This window comes from Manis javanica, chromosome 7, assembly GCF_040802235.1.
Source record: "Manis javanica isolate MJ-LG chromosome 7, MJ_LKY, whole genome shotgun sequence".
Taxonomy (NCBI): Eukaryota; Metazoa; Chordata; class Mammalia; order Pholidota; family Manidae; genus Manis; species Manis javanica.
The window spans coordinates 127,483,282-127,496,988 of record NC_133162.1 but is presented as its reverse complement, the minus strand read 5'-3'; the positions used below and the strand labels follow the sequence as shown (position 1 = coordinate 127,496,988).

Here is a 13,707-nt window from a genome sequence, read left to right as displayed (position 1 = left end):
GGATGTTGATTGGCTGCCATTGGAAAAAAAGCCATGAAGCACTGCCCCTTTTTCTGTGTCTCTTTCACAGGAAACAAAAGCCTAAGTTACCGGGTTTAGGCAGCAAAATTCTTGCCTTCAAGGCCTCTGGGAGACAGATAGAAATAAAACCCATTTTGCTTCTAGGGATAGGGTAAGATACTCTTCTTTCCAACCTGAGTAACCAGGCAAAGATCCATTCCTTCTTGCAGAAACATAGAAGAAAAAGTCTCTGGCCTCTCACATAGTAAAACAAAACCCTCCAACCTTTAGGACCTTGGATTCTGAACTAATACAAAGCAGAAGTCTTCTACTGCTGGAGAAGGGGCAGGAAACTCTGTGCTTCCAAAGATGTACCACATACACAAGGCAGAGTTTAGCTGCCATGGGATGGGGTGGGCGAGTAGCAGGAACATGGAGAAAACCCAACCCAAGTTGACTGACCCAGAACAAAGCCCAGGCTGATGGGCCTTAATACACTGAGAATTTCCCCACTGACCCACTGTGAACCTAGTATTGAGTAACAAGCAGCAGAGAGGCAAGAATGTGGAGACGGAACCTATTCTGCGTACAAGCACGCAAAGACTGCTGAAAACCACGGGTGGAGTTCAAACACAGAAAAACCCTCCAGCACTCAAGAGCTCACATTAAACTGGAGGGAGCATTAGCCCATTGTGGGAAGAATTTGAAGTATATGGTGAAGTAAGAGTAGCAGTGGTCACAACAAAACAAAAATAAGCTCACCTGTTTGCTTGAGTCATTCAGCCCTCACAGTGAAAGTCTGACAGAGGATGAGACATGGACATTTTCAGATATAAATAATATCTATCTCAGTCTCTACTCTCCCTCTACATACAATAACCAGCATTTGATAAACAATTAAAAGACCCATAAATAAGCAACAACAAAAACAAAAAACAGGGTCAACAGAATCATACTCAGAGCTAAACCAAATATTGAATCTATTTATTAAGCTAGAACTTAGAATACCTATAGTTAATATTAAAGGATCTGGTGGAAAAAGTGGACAATATTACATGCACAGATGGAAAATTTCTGTAGAAATATGAAGTTGTAAAAACTGTTAAATGAAAATGCTAGAAATAAAAAACATGATGTTAGAAATGAGTTACTTTAATGAACTTAAAATCAGATTGGACACCACTGTGGGAAGTATGACTGAACTTGAAGATAGGCCAATAGAAAGTATCCAAAATGAAACATAGAGATAAAAGAGTGAAAACAAAGAGATAAGATCACCCAAAAGTTCAAATATATTATTGAATAGTCAAACATACATGTAATTTGAGTTCTAGGAGAAGAAAGAAAGGGGCAAGGGAAACATTTAAAGAGAAAATAATCAAGAATTTTCCAAAATTAATAAGAAGACAAATCACAGATCTAAAAACCTAAAGCAGGGTAAATTAAACACATGCCCACATCTAGAAAATCAAAGTTAAACTGCTGAAAAGCAAAGGTAAGGAAAAAAATCTTGTTGGCAACTGGAGAAAAAGGAAAAATTACATACAGAAGAATGAAGAATTACATCAGACTTCTTGTCAAGGACTTTGAAAGCTAGGAGACAATGAAGGAACATCTTTAAAGTGCTGAAGAAAAAACTTCAGTCCAAACTTCTATAGCCACCAAAATATTTTTCAAAATGAAAATAAGATTTTTTTTTCAGATATAAACAAAAACTAAAAAAACTCATTGCCAGCATTCTGCCACCGCAGAAAATGTTACAGGAAGTTCTTCAAGTAGAATGAAAATTATAACAGATACATAGTTGGATATATACATAAAAAAGTAAAGGGTATAGAAATTTTAGATCTCATAAAGAAGTAAAAGGATTAATAAAAACCCTGAAGGATTAAAAAAAGAGTTAAATTATAAAAGCTAGTTTAAAACATTTCTTCTTAATTTTAATCAACTTAAAAGAGAATTGTCTAAAACAGGAATTAGCAAACTTTTTCTTAAAGAAACAAAGTTAATATTTTAGCCTTGAAAGCCATAAAGTCAATACTGCAACTACTCAAAATCTGCTGCTATAAGCATGAAAGTAAACATAGATGATATATAAATGAACGAGTGGGCAGAAATCCAGTAAAAATGTATTTACAAAAACAGGTGATTGATCACAAGCCATAGTTTGCAAACACCTGGTTTAAAGCAAAAATAGTAACAATGTGTTACGGACTTATAGAAGAAGCAAAACACGACAACATGAAGAATGAAAAGGATGTATAATGTTGTGAGGTTTTAATGCTATACTGGAAATAGTGTAATATTATTTGAAGATAAACTAAGACAAATAAATACACAGAAATTCCCCATTTGTGTATTGCAAACCCTAGAGCAACAGCAGAAAAATGTAAAAAAATATATAGCTTATAAGAAAATAATGTAAATGAAATTGAATCATTAAAAAGTACTCAAATAATCCAATAGAAGGCTGGAAAAAGAACAAAAAGCAAATGAGACAAGTAACTGGAGTGTTTATAGATTTAAATCCACCTATACTTACATTAAATATAAGTGGTCTAAACACTCCAATTAAGGACAAATTGTCAGACTGGATATTGAAGCAAGACCCAACTATATATTGTCTATAATAAAACCACTTTAAATATAAAGACATAGATAAAAGTAAAATGATGTAACAAGTTATGTCATTCTAACTGTAATCAAAAGAAAGTTACAGTGTCTATATTAATATGGAATAGGGTAGACGTCAAAGAAGGAATATTACCAGGGAAAATCACAACATGTCTTAGAGTGAAGAAAACTTGGACAGTAACATTTATGTGGGGAAAAAAAATTCAACTAACACAACCACAAAACAAAACTCTTTCTATAGGCCCATAAATATGTATAAAATATGCATACAAACTGAACTGACAATGATAGTTACCTTTATGGAGTGATAGGGAATTGGTAGTGAAGGGGACTTGAATTTTACTGATGAAATCCAAATAAAATCTATTCTTCAGTAAAACATTTTACCAATGTTCATTTCTTGTTTTTGATAAATGGGGCATGGCTAGGTAAGATGTTAACATTAAGGGAAATTGGGTGAACGGTATATGAGAACTTTTTGCACTATCTTTGCAACTATCCTGTAAATCAGAAATTATTCCAACTAAAAACTGTATTTAAAAAAAACTGAACAACTAAAATCATGAGATATTTAATGGAATTTTTTTTAAAGTGAGTTTGATCTGAGAGGATCATTACTGTCTGAAATTAATTTCCTAGTTATTGCAAAACCTTTAACAAAACGAGAAAACAACTTTTTGGGAAACTTACAAGTCAAGACATTAAAATTATAATAATCAGTGAAACAACTTTTCTCTTACAGGTAGTATAAAAATATATTTAAAATATGAAAAATGGAAGCTGTGAGATTCAGCCCCATGGGCAATATTAAGAAATATTTTCTGTCTGAGATTTAATGATAATCTATTTAATGGAGAAGCCATTGGAGGGGTTTGATGAGGTTTCTCATATCAAATTGTGGCTCAGATGAGGTTGTTATTTAGCTAGTGACAGCCATGTTAACAGACAAGCAAAAACACAAACACCAAATGAGAAAAAGGTAACACTAATTTTTGAAAACTAATAAAAGATTTGGAAATTATCAGAATGACTTGGTGAATAATTTGTGCCACATCCCAGGTTACTTGATCAGTCATGGTTTTGCCATAAACATGGTTGCATTTGAAAAATGGGGGGGTTACAATTTTAATTATATGATTTATGTTGTAATTTATATTATACTACTCTTTTCTAAGCATTTTGAGTATCAACTCTGTTAATAACCATTACTTCCATTTATCTCTAAGACAGTGGGATATAGGACTTCTAATCCTAATTATGTGACACTCTTATTTGTCACAGAACCTCAAGGACTGCAGTGGGAATTACAAACATATTCAGATACCAAGACTGATCTGAAAATTTAAAGTAAACTTATAGTAGGTAGCAATTCTGGCAAGGGAGATGACCATGAAATAAAATAGTAAGTATGAGAATCAGCCTCCAAATTTTGGAAATTTGAGATAAAGAGAAGAAAGTGGAAACTCTTCAGTAAGCATGGCACACCAGGAGACCTTCTTCTACTGTAAAATCAAAGGTGGGAAATATAAGGAAATAATAACAACAGTGTGGTAAACAAATTTAAATTTCTTTTACTAAAATTTTGTTACCAAATATCTAGTGGGAGCTTAGGATATGGCCCCGGGAAGTGCCAAGGTAACAAAACAAAGCAAAAAAATATATAAACAATTAAGAAATTTCTTTATAGCAAGAACCAGATTCCAAGTGTACAATAAAAAGTGTAAGTCAAGAAAGACAAGTACTTTAAAAAATATATAACTATTATGCTGCTATCTGCTAGTCTTTTTGAACGAAAGAAATAAATGCTCTGGTCATTTGGAGATGTCTAAACAAAACCATCTTCTTTTATTCAAATTCCAGAGTAATAATTTTCATTTTTGTAGTAATTTCCTCAATCTTTTGAGATTAAGACTTTGCATTGTTTTTCCTAATAAAGGGAACTAATTCTATGAGAAATTAGTATATTGTAGAAGGCAACACAGTTAATAGATACAGAGACCTGTGTTTGAACTCAATTTGGTGTGACTCAAAAGCTAGTGTTCTATCCTCTACCCATTATTTTCACACGGGCTTCGTATTACAACCAGAAAGCTTTTAAGACATACTGATGTTCTGGCCTTACCTCAAAATTCTCATTAAATTGGTTTGGGAGGCAAGCCCTTTCTTGTTTTTCATCTTTTTTTTAAAGCCTTCTAGATGATGCTTCTGTACAGCCAGGGTAAGAGGCAATGATCTCCATGTGCTGACTCTCAGGACCCCAGAAGTGTCAAAAGAGTGACAATAATATCTTGGGCAGGCAGTATTCATGTTTGGATATGATTTATTGAAGAATCAATGAAGTAGCTAATTTTTTTTAGCTTCTGCATTATTTTTTTTTATTAAACTCTCATTGATATACAATCTTTTGAAGGTTTCACATGAGCAGCATTATGGTTACTACATTCACCCATATTATCAAGTCCCCCCCACACACCCATTGCAGTCACTGTCCATTAGCATAATAAGATTCTATAGAGTCATTACTTGTCTTCTCTCTGCTATACTGCCTTCCCCGTGACCCCCCTACATTGTATGTACTAATCATAATGTCCCTTAATCCCCTTCTCCCACCCACCCTCCCCAACCCCTTTCCCTTTGGTAACTGCTAGTCCCTTCTTGGAATCTCTTGAGTCTGCTGCTGTTTTGTTCCTTCAGTTTTGCTTTGTTATTTTACTCCACAGATGAGTGAAATCATTTGATACTTGTCTTTCTCTGCCTGCTTATTTCACTGAGCATAATATCCTCTAGCTCCATCCATGTTGTTGCAAATGGTAGGATTTGTTTTCTTCTATGGCTGAATAATATTCCATTGTGTATATGTACCACATCTTCTTTATCTATTCATGGACTCTTAGGTTGCTTCCATATCTTGGCTATTGTAAATAGTGCTGCAATAAACATAGGGGTGCATATGTCTTTTTAAATCTGGGATCTTGTTTTATTTGGTAAATTTCTAGGAGTGGAATTCCTGGGTCAAATGGTATTTCTATTTTTAGTTTTTGGAGGAACATCCATATTGCTTTCCACAATGGTTGAACTAGTTTATATTCCCACCAACAGTGTAGGAGGGTTCCCCTTTCTCTACATCCTCACCAGCATTTGTTGTTGCTTGTCTTTTGGATGTTGGCCATCCTAACTGGTGTGAGGTGATACCTCATTGTGGTTTAATTTGCATTTCCCTGATAATTGGCGATGTGGAGCATCTTTTCATGTGCCTGTGGGCCATCTGAATTTCTTCTTTGGGGAACTGTCTGTTTAGATCCTCCACCCATTTTTTAATCGTGTTATTTGCTTTTTGGGTGTTGAGGAGTGTGAGCTCTTTATATTTTTTGGATATTAACCACTTATCAGGTATATCATTTATGAATATATTCTCCCATACTTAGGATGCCTTTTTGTTCTACTGATGATGTCCTTTGCTGTACAGAAGAATGAAGTAGCTCATTTTGATCAGTGTAAATCCCTATGTTGAGCTGAAGAATGTTCTTCATTTGGAGCATATCCATTCAGTTAATCAGAGAAGCTTTTTCTTGGTAGTAATCATGAGGTTATAATTTAAGTAATAGAAAGTTTAATCTCTGGACTCTAATGGCTTCTTTGCCCTAATAGGATGATAATGATTCAGGGCCCATCTAACACTTGCTATGGATTTTTCATCAGAGATTGCCAATGAATACCATTAAGTCCACAACTAGAATAGAGCTTTCTGTGATATGCAGTTCAGATTAAGAATGTTGCCCTTATAAAATGTATAACTACATGTAAGTACTATTCATTGAGAACTTACTCTATGGCAGATACTGTTGTAAGAATTTTAGAAATTATTTATTTAATCCTCCTAGCATCCCTGTGAACTGGTAGTATTATCTCTCTATTTTACAGATGAGGGGAGTTCACACAATTTACACAGGCTCACAGCTAGAAGGTGGCACCAGGAATCAAACCTGGGTCGGTTTGTCTCGAACGCCACTGCTTTTAATCTTATTCTATACTGGTGAAATACCAAACATGTGATGAGAATAATAATAATCCCTTGCTGATGTTTAAAATGTGAAACACTTGTCCATCATCCCCAGGGGCCCGCCCTAGCCCCACCTAGCTGCAGCTGCTGAACTTTCCTCTTCTATGAGAATCAGCCTGGAAGGTGAGGTCTGGAATCACTCTGCTGACGGAGGCCAGAATTACCAGGTGAGTCCCTAGGCCATTGCTCCCTGGACCCACAGGTCCCAGGAATGCTGTGTGAGGTCACCCACCTGAGCATGCGCACAGAGAAGGCACAGAAGCTCTGTCTTTTCTGCTCTTTCTTCCTGGCCTCTGTTGCCCCACCCCTACCAGCCATGCTGACCTGGGTATCGGTATCAAGTCAGGGCTCACCAGGGTAATGATAGCCCTTCGGTGTTGTGACTCATGTTTGTCAGGGGGACACCCAGCCCTAGTCTCTCCTTAATGCTGGCAACCCAGCTAAACCCTCTCTCCCACAAGTCCTCCAGAAAATTCCTGACTGCTTAGGGTTGACAGATAAAATACAAGCTGGCCAGTTAAATTTGAATTTCGTATCCATAAGAATGATTTTTTTAGCTTAAGTATGTCCCACCTATTGCATGGGATGTACTTACACTAAAAATTATTTGTTACTGGCCTGATATTCTAATTTAACTGGGCATCCTGTATTGATATTTGCTAAATCTAACAATCTGCTTTGTCACCAAGATAAGGCAGGCCTGAGCATCAATGTGGGAAAAGGAGATGAAAACTCCAAGCTCTTGTCATAGCAGGAAACATACTATAAAGGTTCTAACAGAAAACTTTAAAGAGTTTTCTTGTCTCAGTGTCAGACTTTTATAAGCATCAGTGAAAATTGGCTTAATTATCTTGAAGTGATAAAACATGACACGATTTGTCTCTGCCCTTTGTATCTTGATGACACTCATAGTAAAATTGCTTTGCTCTAACAACAGTGCTTTTTTTGTGCTTTTGTCTCTGACTGAAACCTTGGATGAGTTTTTCTTTTCTTCCTTTCTTTTTTTTTTTTTAAACCCTGTAAGACCTAGAACTAGAGGGTAAGAAGGAAGAATCCTTGACAGTGCCATTATCAAAATAAACAGTAATAGCTATGATGATATATAATAATAGTGGATGAATTTATTTTCCAGAAATGCCAAGAGATTTTAGAGCACTTTACTTATCCTTGCAACATTCCTTTGAAGAGATTATCATTGTCTGGATTTCCCAGATAGGAAAATAGAAGTGCAGAATACCTTCTTTGTCCAAACAAGAAATTTGGGACACCATGTGTCAGCCATAGCTCACTACAACCTCCCCTGTCCCAACAACTCAACTAATGGCTCCCTAAGCTTCATAAATCCCAGTCCAATTGCCTAGAGTTACTAAACAGTTAAAGGAACCAAAATTTAAAAACTAAAGAAAATTCTGGTAAGTTATTTTAGGAAAGCATCAAGGAATGTCCCGACTATTTAGTAACTCCTCAAGCTCCTGAAGGGAGGAGGGTTAAGAGTAAGGAGGCCAAATTCAGCACTTCCTGAAAGCTCAGCTATAAAATGTGTCTTGCCCTCAAGTGACTTGTGAAAAATAAAATTAAATCTGATGTATGTGAACTGGCTCTGGTTATTTGAGCTGGATGAATTATGACCTGTTTTTTTTTCTGACACTCTTTTTCTCCATCTATTTGGCCTTCATTCTGCTTGGATAGGTGACAAGTGGTTTGAGCATCCACACTGTGTTTGTTAATGTGGTCATGTGACTGACTATTTCTACTGTTCTAAAGTGCAAATGTCCCCAAGTCTGTAAGTGGCACATAATGTTTCATAGTGAATTGGGTTTTTATCAGGGAGTAAATGACCCCCATTGGCATGTTTGAGAACATACTGCATCTATACAAGCCCTTTAATGAAGGCCTCTGGAGGGGCTGGGAGAGGAGGGTACATATGAAGGAGTATACATCGGACAATTTACTGTGTAAGCAGGAGTATTTTCAGCAGGATCCCTACCCAAGAATTACCCTTGACTGAGTAAATCTAGAGATTAGTCTGGAGTGTCTTTTGTGCTCTAAGAAGCAGCACATTTTTTCCATGCCTAAGCCCTTTCCTGAAAATGGGTTTCTAATATTATGTCTAAATTCCTTGTTCACTGAACCTACAAGGAACTTATGGAGCAATGGAATTAAAAGATTAAACCTCAAGCCACTTGTGCTAAGTCTTTAAATGCCTTACGGAGCACAGTTTACATAGCAACCCAGTCTGCAATTGGAATTGCACGACTCAATTGCTGTTAGAGAGTCTTAGAGACTGAGGTGTTATGAGAATTTTTCTTAACTGTTTTCCTACTGTAGCAGTAGGCCCAGTGGCATTATAATTCCTCCTGGTGCACTCCAGTAAGTTAGCACGTATGGCTGTATATATTTAAGTTGTGTATAGGTCTTATTTTAAGTATTACCAGGTGACCTCATATGATTTCAGCTTGGAGATCCGGTCCTCATTAGACATCCTGTGCAGCTTCCTGAGTAATCTCATCTCAGCTTGTTAGACCTGGACAGCACTTTGGAAATGTATGCCAGCTTCTTTTTATAGATGAGAAAAGTGATGCCTAGAAAAGTTAATATAATAATAATAGCCGTGGTGGCGGGAATAGTAGGAGTAATGGCTGACATCTGTCATGTACTTTTACACGCTGCAAACATGCAAACAACTGCTCTTCATGCAGCATGTCTTTCACGCCTCACAGCATGCCTGTGAGTTCTGTACTAATATTTTCCTTAATATGTGCTTTTGTACCGTATCCCTTCCCCTCTCTGCTGTAGAGGACAATGATCCAGCATTTCTTCCCTCTGTCTCCTACGTAATCCCTTATTAGCTGTCGACTAGATCATGTCCCTTAGAATGCAAACATGGTGTTAGTCCTTCCCTTTGAAAAGACAAAATAAGAAAAAAGCCTTCTTCTAACTCCATTTCCCTTACTGGCTCCCATCCCATTTCTTATTCCTTTTTGCAGAAAAACGCCTTCAAATAGCACTTAGCTCAGCCAATTCCTCTCAATCCACTTCTTAAATTGGCTGTAGCCAGGTGTTTGCCCCACTGCTCCGCACAAACTGCTCCTGGTCAGGTTACCAATGACCTGCATGCTACTAAATCCACTGGCCGATTTCAGTCCTTTCTTTACCTGACACTACCAGCAGCTTTGGACCAAACTATTTCCTCCTCCTCCTTAAATCACTGTTTCCAAGACTAGTATCTTGCCAGGATCTAAAAAGGTGCTTGACTCATAATATCAGCTAAGAAAATATTTGTTATATCAGCCTCCCACAAATTTTTGTATGTTTTGCTTTCATTTCTATTCAATTCAAAATATGTTCCTATTCGTTTTGTGTATTCTTCTTTGCCCCACAACTTAGGGTAGAAGTGTGTATTTTAATTTTCAAATATTTGGGGACTTCCACATAATCTTCTGTTGTTGATTTCTAGTTAAATTCTGTTGTGGCCAGAGAACATGCTTGGTATGATGTTAATTCTTTGAATTTTTTTGAGATTTGTTTTATGGCCCAGATTATGGTATGTCTTGGTGAATGTTCCCTGTACACGTGAACTGAGTGTGTATTCTGCTGATATTAGGTGGAGGGTTCTATAAATGGCAATTATGTTGAGCTGATTAACACAGTTTTCTTTTATATCCTTACCAAATTTTCTCCCTTTGTTCTGTTGATTACTGAGAGAGGAGCGTTAACAATTCCAGTTATATTTGTGGATTTATTTGTTTATTTCTCCTGTCAATTCTATGAGCTTTTCATATATTTTGACCCTTCATTGGTAGATACATAAACATTTGTTAACAGCTTCTTGATAATCGACCCCTTTATCATAATGTAATGTCGCTCTTTCCCTTGATAGTATTACTCATTCTAAAATCAACTTTCTTGGTTTTAGTTTAGCCACTTGAGTTTTCTCAAAAATTGGATTTGCATAGTATATTATTTTTTCATCATTAGACTTTTAACCTATCTCTGTCTTTATATTTAAAATAGGTTTCTTTTATAGCGTGTAGTTAGATGTCATTTTTAGTTTTATTCATTTTTTCCTTTACAAAACTCAAATTATAGTTTATATACAATATTATACTGGTTTCCGATGAACAACTTAGTGTTTCATCATTAAGTGTAGTTACCATCCATCACCAAAGATATTACAATATTATGAGTTATATCCCCTATGCTATACTTCTGTCCTTGTGACTAAATTGTAATTTTGAAGCTTGCACCTCTTTATCTCCTTCACCTATTCACCTGTGCCCCCATTTCCATGGTAATGAACCATCTGTTTGTCCTTGTTTACAAGTCTTTTTTTACTTGTCTATTTGTTTTATTTTTCAGATTCTGCATGTACTTGAAACCATATAGTATTCATATCTCCCTGACTTATTTTACTTAGCATAATACTGTCTAGGGTCATTTATATTATCACAAATGGCAAGATTTCTTTCTTTTTTATGGCTAAATAGCATTCCATTGTGTTTCGATACCAGATCTTCTTTATCCATTCATCTACTGATGGATACTTTGGTAACTTCCAAGATGTTGCATTTTAATTCAGTCTAACAAACTCTGCCTCTTAACAGAAGGATCCAGACAATTTATATTTAATGTAATTAGTGATATGGTTGGATTTAAATCTACCATTTTTTATTTTCCTTATCTATTCTTTGTTCCTTTTTTCCTCTTGTCTTTTTATTATTTAATTGTTTTTCATAAGTCCATTTTATATCTACTTTTTAATTTTTCTAGTGTTGTATTAGGGTTTACAGTATACATCTTTAACTTATAAAGGCTACCTTCGAACATTGTATAGTTTCTCTGATAGTGTAATAACCTTGACACATCATATATCCTTTTCTCACTTTCATCTATTTCCTGTCTACATGTAACACACTTAGTTACTATTTATTTTCCTTTATATCAGGTGGTAGCAAAGTATGATTCACAGACCATATTCTTCCATGACCCATTTTAATGCCACCTGTGAGCTAACAATTTTCATATTTGTGATGAGTTATGTAAACAATAATAAGGGAAAATACACAACAGAGAACTTATATGGTCTGCAAAGCCTAAAATATTGTCTGGTCATCACAACCCTTGATTAATCAATTATTTTTTTAAATATTAAAATTAAGAAAAATATGTCTTACATATACCTTTATTTTTTACCATTTATAATTCTCTTCATTTTTTAGTGTAGATCCAAATTTCCATCTGGTATCATTTTCCTTCCTTGTGTAGAACTTCCTGTAATATTTCTTACTGTTCAGATACACTGGCAGTAAATTCCCTAACCCTTTGTTTATTTGGAACAAAAAAAGAAAAAACCAAACCTTTAGCTCATTCTCATTGTTGAAAGGTATTTTAAGTGGGTGTAAAATACTGGGTCAGCATTTTTTTTTAAGCACTTGGTTTATTGACTTCTGACTTGCAAAGTTTCTGATAAACAGTGCTATAATTTTTGGTTCTTTTATATGTAATGTTTCTTTTTGCTTTTTCTGCCTACAAAGTTTTTTTTTTTTTTTATCTTTGGTTGATTGCAATTTGATTAGTGGTAGGAAGAAACAGTGAGTGCTCAAAGACCGATCAGATGACAGAAATGTCCATTTGGTCTGGCTTTACCAAACAGCTCATTCTTGGTATATCATGCTTTGCTAAAGTGGCCCAAGTGAGCTGAAGCAAGCCAAAGTAAAACACTTTGGGCAGAAGAAACATTTTCAGCTGAAAACTCTCAAACACCAAAGCCTTCATGACACATAATAATGGGAAACCAACTTTTTTCCTTGATCAAGTCTCAGACAGATATGAGATTGAGAAAAAGTTCAAGTTTTTCTAGGGAAGGGCAGGAGCCACTAAGGGAAAAATAGCAGTGTCCATGCTCGTTGCAGAGAACATGTTGGTTTGTCGTGGGCTATAAAACCACATCTACACAAGGATGGCTATTACTCTTTGTAGCAACTCCAAATACTACAAATGAATCAAAGAGCAGACAAGGGAAGGGAAAAAAGATGGCTGGAGTCAAGGAAGGTTTAACTGTGTTACAACAACATTGACCCTCCTAGAATAGGTAAACCCATGCTATGTCCTGATACTGTGATTAAGGGAGTTATAGGTGGAATGAGAAGGGCATAGAAGAATCAGGACTGTCTCTCTTTCTATAAAAAAGCACTGTTTCTGAGCTAGGGGCAGAAGCCTGGAGGAGGGGCCTAGTTTAGGGGGAATGCATTGTGAGGAGAGTAGATACCTGTTCTTTTTGGTATCCTACATCCATTTCCTCAGCTCCTTGAAACAATGCTTGCCTTTCCCTTTGAGAAATGACTGTCAGCTCCTGAGCTTCCGGTGGAGTTAACTCCACCTTCAACTCAGGGGTAGACATGTAGCTCAAGCCTGACAATCAAAGCATCGCATTCTCTAGTCACAGTGATATATGGTTGGGCCCATGATCCAATCAGAACCATGAGGAGAAATTAGATTTCCTGTGATTATGGGAAAGAGAGGCATGTTGTCTTTCCCTGTGAACTTGAACCCAGAGGATGTGTGCCTGGAGCTGCAGAGGGTAATGATAAAGGGCATCAGGATGAAGTCACAGAGCAGAAGGCAGGAAAAAGTGAATAGGAAAAACTAGTGGCATCATTCCTCTTTCTCTGGAGCCAGTATAACCCTGGACTTTCAGTTATGTGAATCAAGAAATTCACATTTTTTTAAATTGTTTCAAGTTGAGCTATCTGTTACTTGCAAGCAAAAGATTCCTTCCTGACTGGTAATATTGAACCAGGACTGACCTTCTAGGGACCACAAGGTAATGGAAAATAAAAGTGTTCATCTGGAGCTTTGTGTTGATGTCCAAAGCCTATTAGCAAGTTGCTTGACTAAGACAACTTATGAGGGTATCCAGGAAGCTAACTTAAATTAATTTTTTTGCTTTAAATAACCTTTTTATTTTGCAATAATTATGTAATTACAATTTACAGAGACATTACAGAGAGTTC

The 13,707-nt window shown here is 36.1% G+C and overlaps 1 long non-coding RNA gene across 2 annotated transcripts in view; it reads left to right on the top strand.

Moving 5' to 3' along the window:
• LOC140850499 (uncharacterized) overlaps window positions 1-13,707 on the top strand; it is a 291,177-nt gene that overhangs the window by 213,751 nt on the left and 63,719 nt on the right. The window contains exon 6 of one of the 2 annotated variants that reach the window (XR_012133412.1): window positions 6,750-6,861. The exons of the other annotated variant lie outside the window; for it this stretch is intronic. This is a non-coding gene — a long non-coding RNA (uncharacterized lncRNA). The remainder of the gene's footprint in view (window positions 1-6,749; window positions 6,862-13,707) is intronic. 2 annotated transcript variants of the gene reach the window in all.